At 40.9% G+C, this 16,309-nt stretch overlaps 2 protein-coding genes across 2 annotated transcripts in view; one reads left to right on the plus strand and one right to left on the minus strand.

The window, feature by feature from the left end:
* LOC112144307 (tripartite motif-containing protein 16-like) overlaps nt 1-16,309 on the plus strand; it is a gene marked incomplete in the record, with an annotated part of 1,074,856 nt that overhangs the window by 152,736 nt on the left and 905,811 nt on the right.
* basp1 (brain abundant, membrane attached signal protein 1) overlaps nt 1-16,309 on the minus strand; it is a 55,151-nt gene that overhangs the window by 37,981 nt on the left and 861 nt on the right. The window lies entirely within an intron of this gene.

Here is a 16,309-nt window from a genome sequence, read left to right on the forward strand (position 1 = left end):
TGCACACACAGTCAGGTATGTCTTTGTTCTGTGTGGACAGCACAACGCATCGAAAAAGGAAGGTATTCAAATCACGTGCAGAACAAACCCGCCGTACGGAAAATGCAAACACAGCTGAGCACACAAACCTCCGTCCTCCTGACGGCGGTCAGGTTGATGAAACGCTCTTTAACGGGGGTGCAGTGTGCAAACACGCCGTGATTCAGCCTGCTGGAAATCACTTTAAGGCGGGTTCCTCAGAAAAAGGCGCCACCTTTGAATTCTGCCCCAGCGGGGGAGGAGAAGTTCATGACAGGTCTCCGAGCCCCCCCGTCCTCACGGCATGTTTTAACGGAGGCGGGGGTCATGGAGTTTGTAACGGAGTGGAAGATGGAGGCGGCTGTCACAACAGTTTGGAGAAGAAATGACTGACACCTCCCGTCCAACCCCATCCCGCTCAGAGTCTGCGCCGGTTTGGCGTTTCACGAAGCGGCTTATCTCACGTGTGTGCCACGAACGTCTCAAATTTACAGCTCATCAGCGGGTGGAGAGCCAGTTTACTGCACCGCGCGTAAACAAAGGGAAATTAAAATCTGATAATGTTGTTTTTCTATGGCTGGAGTGCAGAATGAGAGCGCGATATGAGGGAAGGTTTGGAGGAATATCTCGCTCAAACCTTGTTTGACTCGACTAACGTGAGGCTATCTGTCCTGAAAATTGAGGGGAAATGGAGCCAGCATTAGAATGAATGTTTTATGGAGATGAATGAAGTCAGAGCAGGAGCTCTCACACACAGATGTCCTTGTAGCTGCTGTATTTGAACTATGCATCTCAGTCAAATGATATCCAATGTAAAACTCCACATTTGTCCTTTTTATTTACTCAATGCATCTTTTGAGTGATTAGTCGATGATGATTATGATTATTTGCTTAAAGGAAAATAGTTCTACCCTTCCTGGTTCTATATGAAAATACATTAACTCTCAAAACAAATTTTACTCAAACTTGAATCCAAACCTTTCCAGAGCACTCTAAAATCCATCCATCCATTAGGATTTTCCAGTAGAGAACAGAAATTATAGTTCCAACCCCATACCGTCATACTACCACCGTTTTTGCCAATCCTGCTAATATTCTGTTTTTTTTTATGTTATCCACAATTTGAGTCAGAGCGCCAAACTTTCTTAAAACCAAACCAAAGTGGTCCAGATTTTTCGTTAAACAGTAATGTGTTGAATTCAATTTTGCTGTGTGTCAAAGTCATTAGAGAAACTGGAATTCTATAGGAACAAATTCCCTCCAAAAAGAAGTCGAAACACGCCCCCAGAATGGAGGTTACAAGAACATTCACTTTTATTTCTCGCCATTTTTGTCGCAGCAGTAATATTAGGTTCAGGGTGTGAGGGGTTGTAAGCTAGCGGGAGAGAGTGGGAACAAAAGGTGAAAAGGGGGCGGGCTTAATCTACTCCAAAGGTCCCGCCCACAACTCAAAGGTGAATTTCTGGTGAACTACTGCCAACCTACAGAAACTATGTCCTATAAAAACAATATTAGTTTTTACAATTTTGGCTAAAAACATCATAATTAAAATTACAATTAGTCAGAAATGTATTGGAGTGGGTTTAACCCCTGAGCTATCCTAGATATGTTGTTGTTGGAAGTGGGGTCATCTGGACCCCACAGGACAGTGCACTGACCTTTTTTCTAATGATTTTTGATCACTGATTTTTTCACTGGTGTCTGTGAAACACATGAAATCCTGTCCGCCTTCATCCATGACACGTCAACACAAAGCTTGAGTCACCTGGACCCCATGAGACGGCACGAGGGTTAAAAAGTGACAGATGTTGGTTCCCACAGTGCCTGCTACCAATGATTCATGGCTCATGTAATGAACTTCCTCTTCCAATTGACACGGAAGCTGAAAACCTGGAATCCATGAGTCAACATCGGAGACACCAGGGTTTCTCCTGATCAGGTGTGGATCTGTTTGCTCTCAGGCTTCACTCCCAGCAGTGATAATCGCATTAGCATTCTAATTTCACTGCAAACAGCAAATGCAGCACCAGAACACGCCTTAATTACTTTTGTTCCTCACTTCATCTCTTTGCTTTGCCTGATTAGTTCCCTCTCCTGCAGTTGTTTGGAACTCCGTCCCTCTTGAGTATTTTATTGTATGTCGTTACAAACTCTGGACTGAACGGTTGCCGTCACGGAGGTTTAGAGTCCACAACTTTGACCTAATCGCTGCGATGTGAGCAAACAGGCGCCGAGAAAATGCGAAAGCTGAAGTGTTTATACGGCAGACGTTCAAGCAGATCACAGTCCTGGTCTGTGACAGGTTGAGTAATTGAAGCAGGGATCAGTCTAATTACTGCTTAGCTGTTTCCTGGTGGAATTGTCCAACGACAGCAAGACCACAGCCGAGTAATCTGCCAATGTCAGGTGAGGATGTCAGCTCCACCTGGCCCCCCCACCCAGCACCGCCTGAGGATTGTTCCAAAGCAGAGCGTGTCTTTTCTCTTTGTCTCTCCGTCAGCTCGGCTTCAGAAGAGCTTCTATCTCTCGTGTCAATCAATAGCACTGCGGCGTTGGGCCACCGCGAGCAGCTCTGCTCCTCCGGCGTCCCACGCCATCCTCCTTTCCATCTGTCTGCGCGGGTCCCTGAGGCCCCGAGCCGGAGCCAGACGCGGTCCAGCATCAATCAATATCTCTGCAGGGCTGTGCTGGTGAACAGAACGGGACTTTGAAACGCAGCTTGGAGCCGACTGATGTTCCTTCAGAGCGTCCAGGAATGAGATGGTGCTCTTAGTTTTACTTACTTTCAAAGTTTCGACCAATTTGCCTCAAACTGGTCTGTGGTGATCTTCCAGAGCAATAATTTGCTTTTTTTTTCCTTCATTACTGAAATACTCTCAAATACCAGGCGCAGCAGGAATCCATGAACCCTCACTTCTCATAATGTTGCCATAGCAACTGCACTTAGTCAGCAAAAATGTGAGCAGAAAAATGAAATTTGTTGCAACATATCCATACTTTACAAAATATGATATAATAATTAATAATATATAATATAATAATATTCCCCATAATGCCTGATTTTTCAAATACTGTATGTGACAAACAACTCCGGCTGTGAAATTACCTAAATGTACTTAAAGGCAAAAACATAACTGATTTTTTTCTTTTTTTTTACATACCGGAAAATTCCAACTTCACGGAGGGCGCCCCCTTCATCAAGTGTGTGGAATTACTCCAGAAACATGATTTTGTGGCATTCCATCTTTTAAAATTCATTAAACACATTCAGATACGACAAATTCATGGCATTTTTCATCTCATAGTGCTTTCATAATGCTGCCACTGTACGTTAAAAAAAAACATAAAAATGTGTAAATGTTAACAAAACCAGCAACCGCAATCATATTGCAAAATGAAAAGCTGATTTACACTTAAGAAATGTGTGGCCAAATACTGTTTGATATTTTTTCCCTTTAAACTTTTGCATCATCATATTTTCACTCCACTACTAAGACCTACTAAATAAAAAATCTGGAGGAAATCTCTACAGACACTTCTTTTATTGAGATATTAAAAGTTTGTGAAATATTTAAGATTCACCTGACATGGAGGGTGCTACCTTGAGGAAACATGTGGTAATATATACAAAAAGAACTGCTAATTTGCTCACTTTAACCCGATTAAGAAAACTTTACAATATGTAATTACAATTTTCCTCCAATGACAACAGCTGTGAATAAAAATAAAACCCTTTTCTGATCAGTTGAGCTGCTTTGAGGTTTTAATCTGAACACATCTATTTTGAATTTAACGCGGTACCAAGAAGGGCATGGGAGGTGTGAATCATAGTTTCTAAGGTAAATTAGAAAATCTACTGTGAAAAAGAGACAACATTTTGATAAATGCATTCCAGGCCCAGACTAGAAGAAAACTCAATTGTTGCTATGGGCCTATGGCTATGGCTTGGCTTCAATTAATTTTAATGCAAAATGTTTTTTATCTTATACATTGTGGTAAAAACCCTATTTTACACTACAAATATGATATGATATTTTTCAAATATGGCTTACATAAATAACACTTAAATGGGTATCAGTTACAGGATTAAATATAACAGATATGCTTGTGTAGAACGATTAGCACAGGTGAATTAAAGCCACATACACCTTTATGGAGGGCTGATCCATACAGGTTTTGTCTGGGTTTGTGGAGGGGAGTGCAGGTGTGTCTTACAGTTTCCTTAAGTGTTGTGCGGCCACGTTAAGAATGGAGATTGAACGTACTATTGTCATGCGTGAGGTAAGTAAGTATTTGTAAGGATAATTTATTAATTTATGATGTAGACTACAAGTGATGCTGCTATACGGTGTCCCTACACTACTCTCTAAGGAAGGTGAGGATACTGGCTCCTTACTACTACCATACCCTTGCTTACCCTCCTGATGTGTTGTATAAGTGATTGCAACGACCTGTTGCACAGAGCATACTCAAATAATGCGCATGAACATTTTCCTTCTATGAAACTCACTAAATGGTCTACGACTTTGATATTTAACTGTACAGGTTTGACAATTTTTCACCTGCAGACAGCCCATATCCACCCCTAAGGACATTTGTAAATAAGATCTTAACTGGCCAAAGTTTTGAATTCCTATCAATTCTCAATCAAATGTTATGTCCATCTATTTTTAAGTACAACTGCTGTATATGTTAGTTAAAATGGTCCGTGTAGATCTTTATGATTTAAATGTCTTTTCTACTGAATGTATTGTAGAGTCAGTTAGTATTGGAGTTAAGATTCCTGAAAACTTTAGACTTCCATCATCTCAACAATCCTCTGCTGTGCTACAGTTTACCTAGACATAAAGTATGATGTCTAGGATCAGTGAGAGGTGGGATGCAGGCTGTCTGCTCAAAAAAAAAAAAAAAAAATCTCTCCCCTCTTGCCTGTGAGCCTCGAGATTGGAGGCAATAACTCTTCTCTGCTTCCTGGGGATTTTTGCTTGATGTTTATGATCCGCTTTCCTCGCGAGATCCGACTGCACGGGAAAACATAAAGCACCTTACCCAGAATCATCTTCAAAATCTTCCCATCAATCTGATGTGTGAAGGAGGACGAAGACTCTCTGAGACGTTTCAATGAGGCTGTGGGCTCAGAGGCTGGAGATGAGCACAAAAACAGCTCTGGCTGAGAGCTGCTGCCCACGCAGAGCACACATGCAACACCTCCCCACCCCCACCCCCAACTCTGCATTTCTCTCTTCACAATATCTGTCCTTAAGTTGCCAGCAAACCCAATGCTTTCAGAGGCGCCAACACTCTGCTGCATTTACATACCAGAGCATCTTTTGCTGTTTGAAATAAAAATCTTGCAGCTTTTTGCATCAAAGGTTCCACACATTTTTATGATTTGCGTCAACAGGTTACGCAATTTTATTTCTTTTTTTGGTGGGGAAACTGGCAAATGTGTTAAGCATTAAGGCTGCGGTTTGTCTGCATTGACACAAAAAATAGAATGTTCATTAATAAATTGGAATGTTTGCATTGCCTCTGTGATGTCTGCGACTTACACAGCGCAAGGAGGAGGAGTTATACTTCAATCCGTTGACGAGTCAATGTCGCGTTAAAAAGCCAGAAAACCAGGAAACAGGTCCGGGTTTAAAAGAAAAAAAAAAAAATGTCTATTTTACTTTTAATTTAAATACAGTTCTTTAAAATTTTATTTTATATTTAAGGTGACATTAACGTTAACATCACATATAACACCATCAACCATTTTCACCATGGACGACAAAAGTTTAATTTTGATTTAGATCACGTGTCAAAGTTAAGACCTGGGCGATTATATCCGGCCCGCCAGATCATTTCATGGTTTTGTTATTAACAGCCTGATGTTGTCTTGCACTGGTAACATATTGTAACATATTCTCTTTCTCAACTCGACACAATGACGTTTGGTTTAGGACTCCTCCACGTCAAAAATTTACATTCCCAATTCGTCATTGGTTTAATGTGCTGGCTGTTCCGATTAAATCAGGGGTCACCAACCTCCAGTCCGGTACCAGGACGTGGACCGCACCGGTATCCTAACCCTAACTTTAAGCTAGTACTGGACGTGGGTCGGTACCATCTTAAGGGGAGCACAGGTATGTCTGGCAGTTCCCTTGACGTGCGGCCAATTCAAGAAACGTGAAAATGGAACATACCATTTTCATGAGTGTGGTACGTGTATCGTGAAGCATTTGTCTGGATAATGTAAGTTACACACACTTGTGCTGTAGAGGTGATGCTGACACTCTATAGTCATTGATAAGGTGCATGTACTGGCTCCTTACTGACCGCGCACAGATTCTGCACGGATGGGTCCTGAAGGTGATATAGTACCTGTAGGACACACATAGATTACCCACACATACTACACTCTGATTGTCTAGATTTATCACATGATCAGCACTAACTGGCTCCTTGTGTAATACACAGGATTTGGGAAGGTTAAAAATATGAAAAATCCATTTGAAGTAGCTACATCACACCTACTTCACCATTACTTATCCTTAGGTCACTACGACCCATAGAAAAAAAGTCCACAAAAAAGTTCTCTTGTCTACAATCTTACTATTTCATGAGGGACACCTGTATACAGCTTTACCCATTTTCACCTGCAGACAGTCCATATCTACAGTTGTGACTAAGGTCTAAACTGCAATACCTACCAGTGGCTAATGCAGTTCATAACGGCAAATCAAGACACTTCTACCCCTGCAAAGCTGACCCCTGATAACTCTGATGATCTACACAGATCTGTCAGGAAGCCTTTAAGAAACCCCTTTCCTGAAGAACAGTCATCTTCTGGGCGAGCCTGTCTCGTCTGGATCCAGCAGCACCTCTCAGCGCTGCGTCTGACCCCTGACACCGGCACGTCTACATCCCTAAGCTCGGATCTAAATCGGATGTGGCGGCTGTCCGCTGTCTCCAGCCACAACAGTGAGCCGGGGAGGGTCAGACAGGGAGGGGTCAGTCGTGCTGACTGGCGAGCCAAGCGAGGACGTGGGACAAAGTCGACTGTGAACTCCGGCTGACCCAGAAAAGGAACCAGTGTGGTGAAGATGCAGGACAACGATTATTCAGCACCACTGAGGAAATGGCATGGTCATCGTTTGAGATTCTAGTTCTTTTTTACCCAAAGTCCCTGAAACGTTTTTATTTTGCAAGAAATAAATAAAGTAAATAAACTCCGTAGAAAAATAACTTATTAGAATACCAAACAAAAACCTGCCTGAGCTACCGGATCCTGTCAAATATTGAATTACTAAACACCAGTGTGTACAGATTTCAAGAAAACAGTTCATTACTGTAAGTGTGTGCACAAAACCCGCCTATCCAGTGACTTCTCGCCATCGCACGCCGCCCACACACCGCTGAGTGCTTCTGACAAGCCCTTGATTACGCCTCGCATTACAGGAGGAAAAAATCCAGCCAGAGATATTCTTGCAGTTCTGCTCTCCTCCTCAGTCTCTCCGTGTTGATGGGAGCTGACAGATCTGGGACTGCAGCACAAAGCCGGGCGAGGCGAAACACCTAAGAGTCCAAACTCGGTTGTAGCGCCTCATTATTTCCAGACTCTGGAAGGTTTCAGACTCAGATGAAGGCCGGCGTTGGTACCAATTTGGAGACTGGATGGAGGTTTAAAAATGATTAGGATGGGAGAAAACAGACACCAAAAAACAAATGGTGTTTGAGAACAAACATAGTTGAATCTTCATGATCTAAGCTCAGAAAATGGATTTCTAATTAAGTTAATTAAAGAAAGGATGAGTTAAAGACACATCTGCAGGGTCTTTAGGAGAAACCCAGTGAGGCAAATTTCCTTTGTCATATTGGGGTATATAAATAAAATTGAATTGAATTGAATTGAGGGCTGCACGGTGGCGCAAGTGGTTAGCGCTCTCGCCTCACAGCGAGAAGGCCCCGGTTCGAATCCCGGCTGGGACCTTTCTGTGTGGAGTTTGCATGTTCTCCCCGTGCATGCGTGGGTTTTCACCGGGGACTCCGGCTTCCTCCCACCGTCCAAAAACATGCTTCATAGGTTAATTGGTGACTCTAAATAGCCCCTAGGTGTGAATGTGAGAGTGAATAGGTGTGTAATTGAGGCCCTGTGACAGACTGGCGACCTGTCCAGGGTGTACCCCGCCTTCGCCCTTCAGTAGCCGGGATAGGCTCCGGCACCCCCGCGACCCCGACAGGGACAAAGCGGTCAAGAAGATGGATGGATGGATGGATGAATTGAATTGAAAGAAAAAAACCCTAAAAGAAATTAATTAGCTTTTTTTGCTGAAGAACCACTAAGAACCATGAAACCAGAATATATGTATAAGACACTTATTTATACAATAAAGCTTAAAGTGTCACTCTGGTCGTTTTTATATCTATTTTAAATGGACTATATCATAAAAAAATCAACTTTTATGAGCTTTAATGTGCATAATGATGTTAATTCCTCATGAAAAACCTCACCAAAAAGGTATTTGGATCCATTCACGCATCTTTGAGCATTCATCTAAAACTTTGCTCCCACAAAAAACAGCAATCACTCACATTGTGACATCACAAAGTAAGGAACAGCCCCTTCTACGAAGAGTCTGTGCTGCTGGGCTAACACAAACACCCACTTTCTCCATTATGCTAGTGACGATTTATCAAAAGTTTGGATGTTTCCTTTTCGTGGGCGAAACACAGACACACTGCCGAGGCCGGCTCTAAGTTGACGTCATGAAATGGGCGGCACCCAAAGAGAGCGAAAGACGGAGCCTCAGAGATCGAGATGTCTTACTTCTGAATTTGAAAATAACTCATATTTCTGAAATAATTTGTTCTTTAGTTTGCCAATGGTAATATATACTCATAATTATGGATATAGTTTACTCTGAATAGTTTAAAAATATCATGGTATAGCCCCTTTATAAGTGTTCCCAGGGGTCTTTCAAATATGATTATGCATTTCTTTAACCAAAATTAATAAACCAGTTGTTTTTGAGGACATAGTTTCTGCAGAGCTGCAGTAATTCATTAGACATTCACCTCTGAGTTGTAGACAGGGCTGTTGGCATCTGGCAAGCCCACCCCCACTTCCCATCACCAATCTGTTTACACTCTAGCTTACAGACCCTCATAACCCCTTGCTAAGATTAGCGGTGCAACAAAAATGGCGATGAATATTTAAGCTATTCAGTCATAAAGTTTAAAGCCAGATTCCAGCTCAGACATTGAAAACAAAGATGCACATGGAGCAGAGCAAGGAGCTTGTGGCCTAAAATACATGTTTCTCCATCTGCATTTTTTCATCTGCTCCTGATTTGCGATGGTTTGAATAAAGAAATGCTGAGAAATGCAATTTTAAGTTAAATTTTCTTTATATATCTCCTCCATCATCAGAAAAATGCCACCAGAAGAGGTTAAAAACACCAGAAAGACTATTTTCATCATTATTTTTTGCTCAACTTGACAGTTAGTTTGAAATTTGCTCCTCCCCCCAGGCTACACTTAATTGGCTGCAATGGTTAAGCAGCTTTCTGATTGGATGATTAGCAAACTGTTTCCTTTTTGATTTTTAAAAAGAAAATAAATGTTTTTTCTGCTTCTACATGCTTTATTATGCAGTCGCCTCTCATTAATCACGGCAGTTATCTGATCTCATACACTTTACTCAGACAGACTTGAACATTTTCACACTTCTCTATTTAGTTTAAACTCTCAAAGTTCAAATCTTCATAGAAAAATTAGTCCGGTATTATAGAATGAAAATCGCAATTGAAGATTTATGTGGATTTGGTGAACTGAGATTGATTGATACATAAAGTCAACATTTAAAAATGCACAAAAAAATCCATGAAGCAGCAAGACTGCAAAAGCTGAACTGCGTGGGAACATTGAACTACATCGTCTGCTGATCAATCTAAAGTTTCTGTTTTCTGTCAAAGGAGAAATTATTCCAGCCTCGGTCACTGGTTTCTCCCCTATGTCTCCCGAATATCATCTCACAGATGTCTTTGAGGGAGGAGGTAAAGTCAAATGGATTCATTTTATCCTCAGATATGTCTCACTCGCTGTCCTAGATTACACTCATTAAAAGGAAATGCAACACGGAGGAAATCGACGGCTTCCTGGAAAGGCAGCGGAAACCCTGGACTTCAGCTGAGACTGGATCGTCTCCTGTAGAAACAAAATGGCTCTGCCATCTCTGCGAGCACGCTGTGAGCTGAGACGAGCTTCCCTCTGATCTATAATTCACACTGCATCCCCCAAATCCAAAAACGTATGGCGTTAATAATTGACTCCTGCTTCTAACGGGAGAAATAACCTAAAAACATAAATTCTGCACATTTCTGGAGGCTTGAAGACGTTAAAAACGATGGAATGGTCGAGTGCAAAAGCTAAAAAAACTTGACAGGTTTTTTCATCGATTTGGATTCATGAGCAAACCGTGGTGGGGATTGGTTGTTAAAAAGCCAGAACTGGGACCATCTGCTGCACATTGAGGAAGAAATCAGCCTCCTCCTCGTACACGGGGTCAGGCTGTGGGGTCATCCCGTTATCTGCCCCCGCCAACTGATTAAAGCTCCACCCGGGCGACTGAGTGGATTTGGGATTCAGCACAGACGAACAACGAGTTTCCCGAGTTCATTCCCTCCCCACCGCCGCACAGATCTGATAGTCTTGTCGCTTTTGGTCTGAGCTGTAATTTCCTGGAAGACGGGCTGCGATGTGACAGATGGCTCTGGCGATGGACGCGCTGCAGCGGCATCGAAGCGGCCCCCACGGTTCCAGCTTCCTTGGATGCAGAACCAATACTTACAAAAAGAAGAGCTTTATGCTACATAAAAATCAATTATTCTTGAAGAAGGTAGGTTTAAGATTTTAGGCCACAAGGGGGTGCAAAAGAAGAAAGGAGGTTACTCTGACAGCTCTGGATGATAATGTGAAAGCTCGCTTCAGCTATCACAGCTGATGAAACCTGACAAAGGTGGTTTGAAGGGTCACTAAAGGCTCTCTTCCTGATCCGTCTTTGTTCTGCTGCACTTTGACACCAAAATCAACAAAAAAAGAAGTTCCGAGCGGCTTCAGACAAAGTCCGGCTTCCTCAGTGAGGAAACTCAAACCTCCCACTTCCTCATTTCTGACACGGACAGTGAAAGATTAACAAACCCAGGAGCTTGGTCTAACCGCATCTGAACGCCACAGCTGTCAATCAGCTCAAGTTTCACTCCAGTTCATCACAGAAAATGAAGCAGTTCAGCATTTTACTCTGTCGTCAGCCAAATTCAAACTCTGAGCTCCAGCTTTTGTGCACTTGTGATGACATTTTTTTTACAATCTTTTACAAAAGCAATAAAAGGCTAACGTAGCCAACATATTCTCTTTTTCTCCCAAAAAAGTTCAAAATTTAAACAGGAAAGTATCACACACACTAAATGCTTGACAGAATGTTAATATAATCTAGTAATCGTCTTCAATAATTGCTAAATTATAGTATAATAGTGACACCTAAATAACACACTCTTTCATGTAACCCTTTAACCGTTCATGATCAACGTGAGAAAAGCAGCTTTTCATATCAGCTTTAACTGATATCAAACACCTTACTAGCCTAAATTGTTACACATTCAACAGAATCAGCTGATTACATTGAATACATAAACTATTCACTAATGTAAAGTGTCACATATCAGCGCAAAGCTGCTTTTCTCCAAATCTGCTTGTATTACTTTATTTGTGCCAAAATTTGGAGAGTCACCGTAGAAAGAATGTAGACACTAAAGCTAACGTGCTGATGTTAAAGGGATAGATCCATTTGTTGAATCGCTAATGCTAACTAGCCATCGTTGCTACATTTTGTTAGCAATAAAAGTTCACATTATAAGTGAGAAGACTTGTGTTTGTCGGTTTTCTGAGACAAAATTTTAATGTTTAGCATCAGAATTGAGTCCAACATGGACTCAATGGCCCAATTCAAATAGCTGATGCTATCTCTCCGCCGCGAGGGTGATCAGCACCGTACTATACCACAGAGGAGAAGCGCTTCTCTTCACGTGGGTGTGCTCTGAAGTACTGAAGTTAAATTTTAAATATAAGTAATGACTTTTCGTTTTAGCATGACCTTTTTAAAGATATAAAACCAATGTTTTTATGTATTTCCAAGCGCTGGAAGCTATGGCTAACGTAGCTAACCGGCGAATATTGATGACGTCATTGAGTGAACTTGACTTTTGAATTTGAAGACACTGTTTATCTGTTCTACCGCTTCTTCATCGAAACAGAAGTGTGAAGGAATTCACGTTTGGTTGAATATGAAAAGCTTCCTTTTCCCAAAAAATCTCAACGGTAAACAATTCAATCCAATGTAAAATAATCTATTTTTAAAGCAGAAATTAGTTAACTTTCTGGCATCTTAAACATTTTTCACTCCTTATCCATGACGCTGTATCATTTTAGCTAATATTTAACTCCTTAACCCATTGTAGCTTTAGCACCAGTGTTTACATTCTTTGTACTATTGTAACTCTTTAAGCATTTATGCAATTAACGCAGTGAGCATGTGTTATTTTACTGTTGCCGGAGACACCTCAGGTCTTTCAAGAGCAGATGATCTTCAGCAGTTTTCATGGTTTTCATTTGTAGTTTTATTGTCGCAAATGTTATGCCCCTCCCAAAATTTGAAATATTTAAACAGTTTTATTGAAATTTTCTCCAACATTTGGTCGGTTACTGGACAATCCTAGAAAGATGTTAGCTAAGAGGCAAAGTGGATCCAGAAAATAGAATCTGATACATATGGAGAACTAACATTCTTTTCTAATAAACTGACTAATTAGCTTTTTCTTGCTCCTAGGTTGAAACCTCTAATTCTTAGAGAGGGTTTCATGGTGACAAAAGGACCACGTTTTGGGTGTCATGTGATGCGTAGTAAAAATACTTTTGGAGGAAGTATGTGTAACACTGGCTGTTTTCTGTTTTAACTCAGAACGAGGTCTTAAAGACCAAGCTTTTATTAACCCTGAGAGCTGTTGGGTCATCACTGATTTGAGATAAAAGTGTATTGTGCATCACTTGACACCTTGAAATAGAATAGAAAACGTTCCGAACTCACCAAAAATAGACTGATATGACCTGAGGCGACACAAGTGGGTGTGGAAATTGAAACATAACATTTTCCTTTTTTGGGGGTGAATTTATTAGGAAATCACAGGTTGGCACCCCCCCCCCCCAGTGTTGAGCAGGTATGAGACGGGGGGAGGTGGGCGGCGGCGGAGCGAAGCTTCACTCCTGCTGCTGAGCGGATGAGTCACCGTCTCGACTTCTCACTGAGTTACTGTTAGTCTGCGACCAGCCAGATGAATGAACTTGACTCAACACCAATCAGCCACCAGAGTCGTCACCATGGCAACTTCCGAATCATAATTGGAAGTTGTAGTAATAGTCCATTACTACAAACAATTAAAAGTGCTCGGTCTTAATTGTGCATTTTTCTACGTTTTCAAGAAGCATGACACCACACATTATCTGAATAGGATTTAGATCAACAAACGTTTCATTTATGGAGTTTTTACGAAGCTAAAGAGTCTGGATTACTCATTCTGCTGCATGTAGACTGGAATATCGATGTTCTATCTGGTTCTGTTGGAGCTCACGGTCCAAAAACTGTAAAACCAGCCCTAAATGCTTATAGTTTCCTGCACTTTTGTCAAAATCTTCCAACAAAACACATTTATATGATCTATTATTACATCCAAATCATCAGAAATTGTGATTTTTTTTCATATGAATTATATCAACTGCAGATTTCTCCTGATATATGAAGCTCACTGGTTACAATTCAATGTTGGAGTCAAAAATTACCACAGAATGATGAAAATCAGCACACAAGTTCTTATAAGACTAAGAAGTTTCCATCTACGAGGACAGCGCCATCGCAGGTTAGAATCTGTCATGACAGCAAAGAACTTCAGGCAACTTTTCTGAAAGGGTCACTCACATTTCTGCTTTGATTAGCTTCATCTACAGACACAAAACATCAAAAACTGAAGAGAAAACTTTCACAGACTTTTAGCGTTTTTTTTTTTTTTTAAAAAGAAAAAAAAAGATCCAAAGCAAACCGGTCATTCATTTCATTTCGTGAAACACCAGTAAGACTGATCAGAGAAGCAACTCTCTGGAATGGTAAAGGTTTATGAGGAACTCTTTCATTTAAACAGAACCCACCTACAGCAAATCAGGAGGAAGTTTCTCCACAATCACAGTCAGGATGAACGGCCTTATTCTCAAATGCAGAAAACCCCCTGAAGAAATGGGTCAGAGGTCAAACATCGTCTGATGAGTTTATGCTTTATTGATCCAACTGCAAGTGGTTAGTTGCTTTTTTCACATGTTGCTTTGTTTGATGTGAATCATTGACTGTATAACAGAACTGGACCGACTGAGTGTGATGTCACCCATGGAAAATGATTGACTTTTGGCACAATCCTATTTAAGTCAATTCAGTCACCATTTTTTTTTTTTTTATATATTATGCATGCCAACATGTTGGAGTCAGACAACGCCAATAACCAATAACTGGTCGGAGCTAGTCTGAGTCATTGTTTCTATGGAAACCAGTCTTGCCAATCAGGAATGAGCTTGTTAAAAAGCCACACCCCTCTGCCACTTGAAAACAGACTTGAGTGAATCTGTCAAATAAACGATTGGAACGATCAAGGTGAGACCACATGTTTTTATTAAGGGCACCTGATTGGTGAGTTTATAACTTGAGTAACTTGAACTAAAGAAAAAAAATATGTTTTTTTTGTACTATGGAATGACCAAGTACTGGCTGTTTATTTCACAATAGAGCTCTATGGGATTTTGGCTTCTTGGAACCAGCAGGTACTTCCTGTTTGGAACACAGAGGGGAAGGTGTTGCTCAGTCCAGTTCTCATGTACAGTCAATGGTTGGACACAATACTTCAGATATCAAGACACCCAGCTTATGGGTTTTTATTTTTTTGAGAAAAAGAGGTCCATTTTTACAAGCTCATAAATAAGATCTCAACGGGGGTTGAGCTTCGGTTGGCACAAACCTTTGCCCCCTCTAATTTTTGAGTTAATATTAATATTATTACTGAGAAATATTAAGAAATCAAATCAATGTTATGTAAGCATTAGTAATAGCACTTCAGCTAAAGGAACTGCAGCTTTAATAAAAACAAAAACTGCTTGAAACAACAATTTTGACCCGTTCATTTGTAATGGCCTTCCACTCTGCTGTTCTTATTTGCCACCTTTCCAAAGTCTTCTGCCCTCCTGTCACTCCACCATGTTCTAGCGCCGCCCCTGGATCTTAACATATATTAGGCTAAAAATAAAACATCAGAAAACACAAAAAAAATTACAAAAATGCATTAGGGTACCAAAAACGCAGGAAAAAAACCTAAAGGATATGGTATCTTCTTCTTGGAAAATGTATAAAATGCCCTAAAAAAATCAATAAAATAGATAAAACAATAGTTTCTTGATGCATCTGAGTCCTCTATCACCACATGGATTAAATTAGCAGTTAAATGCAATAGAACAAACTGTGTATTTAAAAAAAAATGTTGTAAAGGACTGAGTTTTCAACAGCCTATCAGAGATCACAGGAATTAACTCGTTTTTTTGTTTTTTTTTTAGCTTTATGTGTTTTTTTAATGCAATAGCCTATAGATGTTCACAAACTATAAATTTATGTCACTTTATGACTCTAACAGAGGAAAAAATGCAGATGGAAAAAGAAAGAAAAAAATGCTGTAAATCTTTCCATTTAAATAAAGTATCCCCCATAATTCATTCCAAATGCAAACCTCCTCTGCAAACAATAAATCTGACCTGGTTCATGCAAGAAAAAAAAGGTAATAGAAAAAAAAAATGCACGCTCGTGCACGCGCCATGTGCGTTTGATTTTTTTTTTTTTTTCCTTTAGAATAACACCAAATATTTACTGGAACCATCTTCTTCCATCCAGTTTTCCTCCTCCATCATTGATAGTCAAGGTGGCATCTCTCCCATCCACACCCTACCGCCAGTGCGCATGCGCGCCGCGCCGAACAAAGGACCGGACAATGAAGGTGTCGGAGGAAGAGGAGCAGAAGGAGGAGGAGGAAGAGGCTGGCTGATAAAGTTTGACTCCGCAGTAGAAAAAAAATCGTCGATTAAAGGAGGGAAAAAAACATTTATATGGCGCGCGGCGGGAAGCAGGAGGAGAGAATGCACGTGCACCCTCGGTCCTCCATCACCCCCCCCC

Source organism: Oryzias melastigma, linkage group LG17 (genome assembly GCF_002922805.2).
Source record: "Oryzias melastigma strain HK-1 linkage group LG17, ASM292280v2, whole genome shotgun sequence".
NCBI classification, from domain to species: Eukaryota; Metazoa; Chordata; class Actinopteri; order Beloniformes; family Adrianichthyidae; genus Oryzias; species Oryzias melastigma.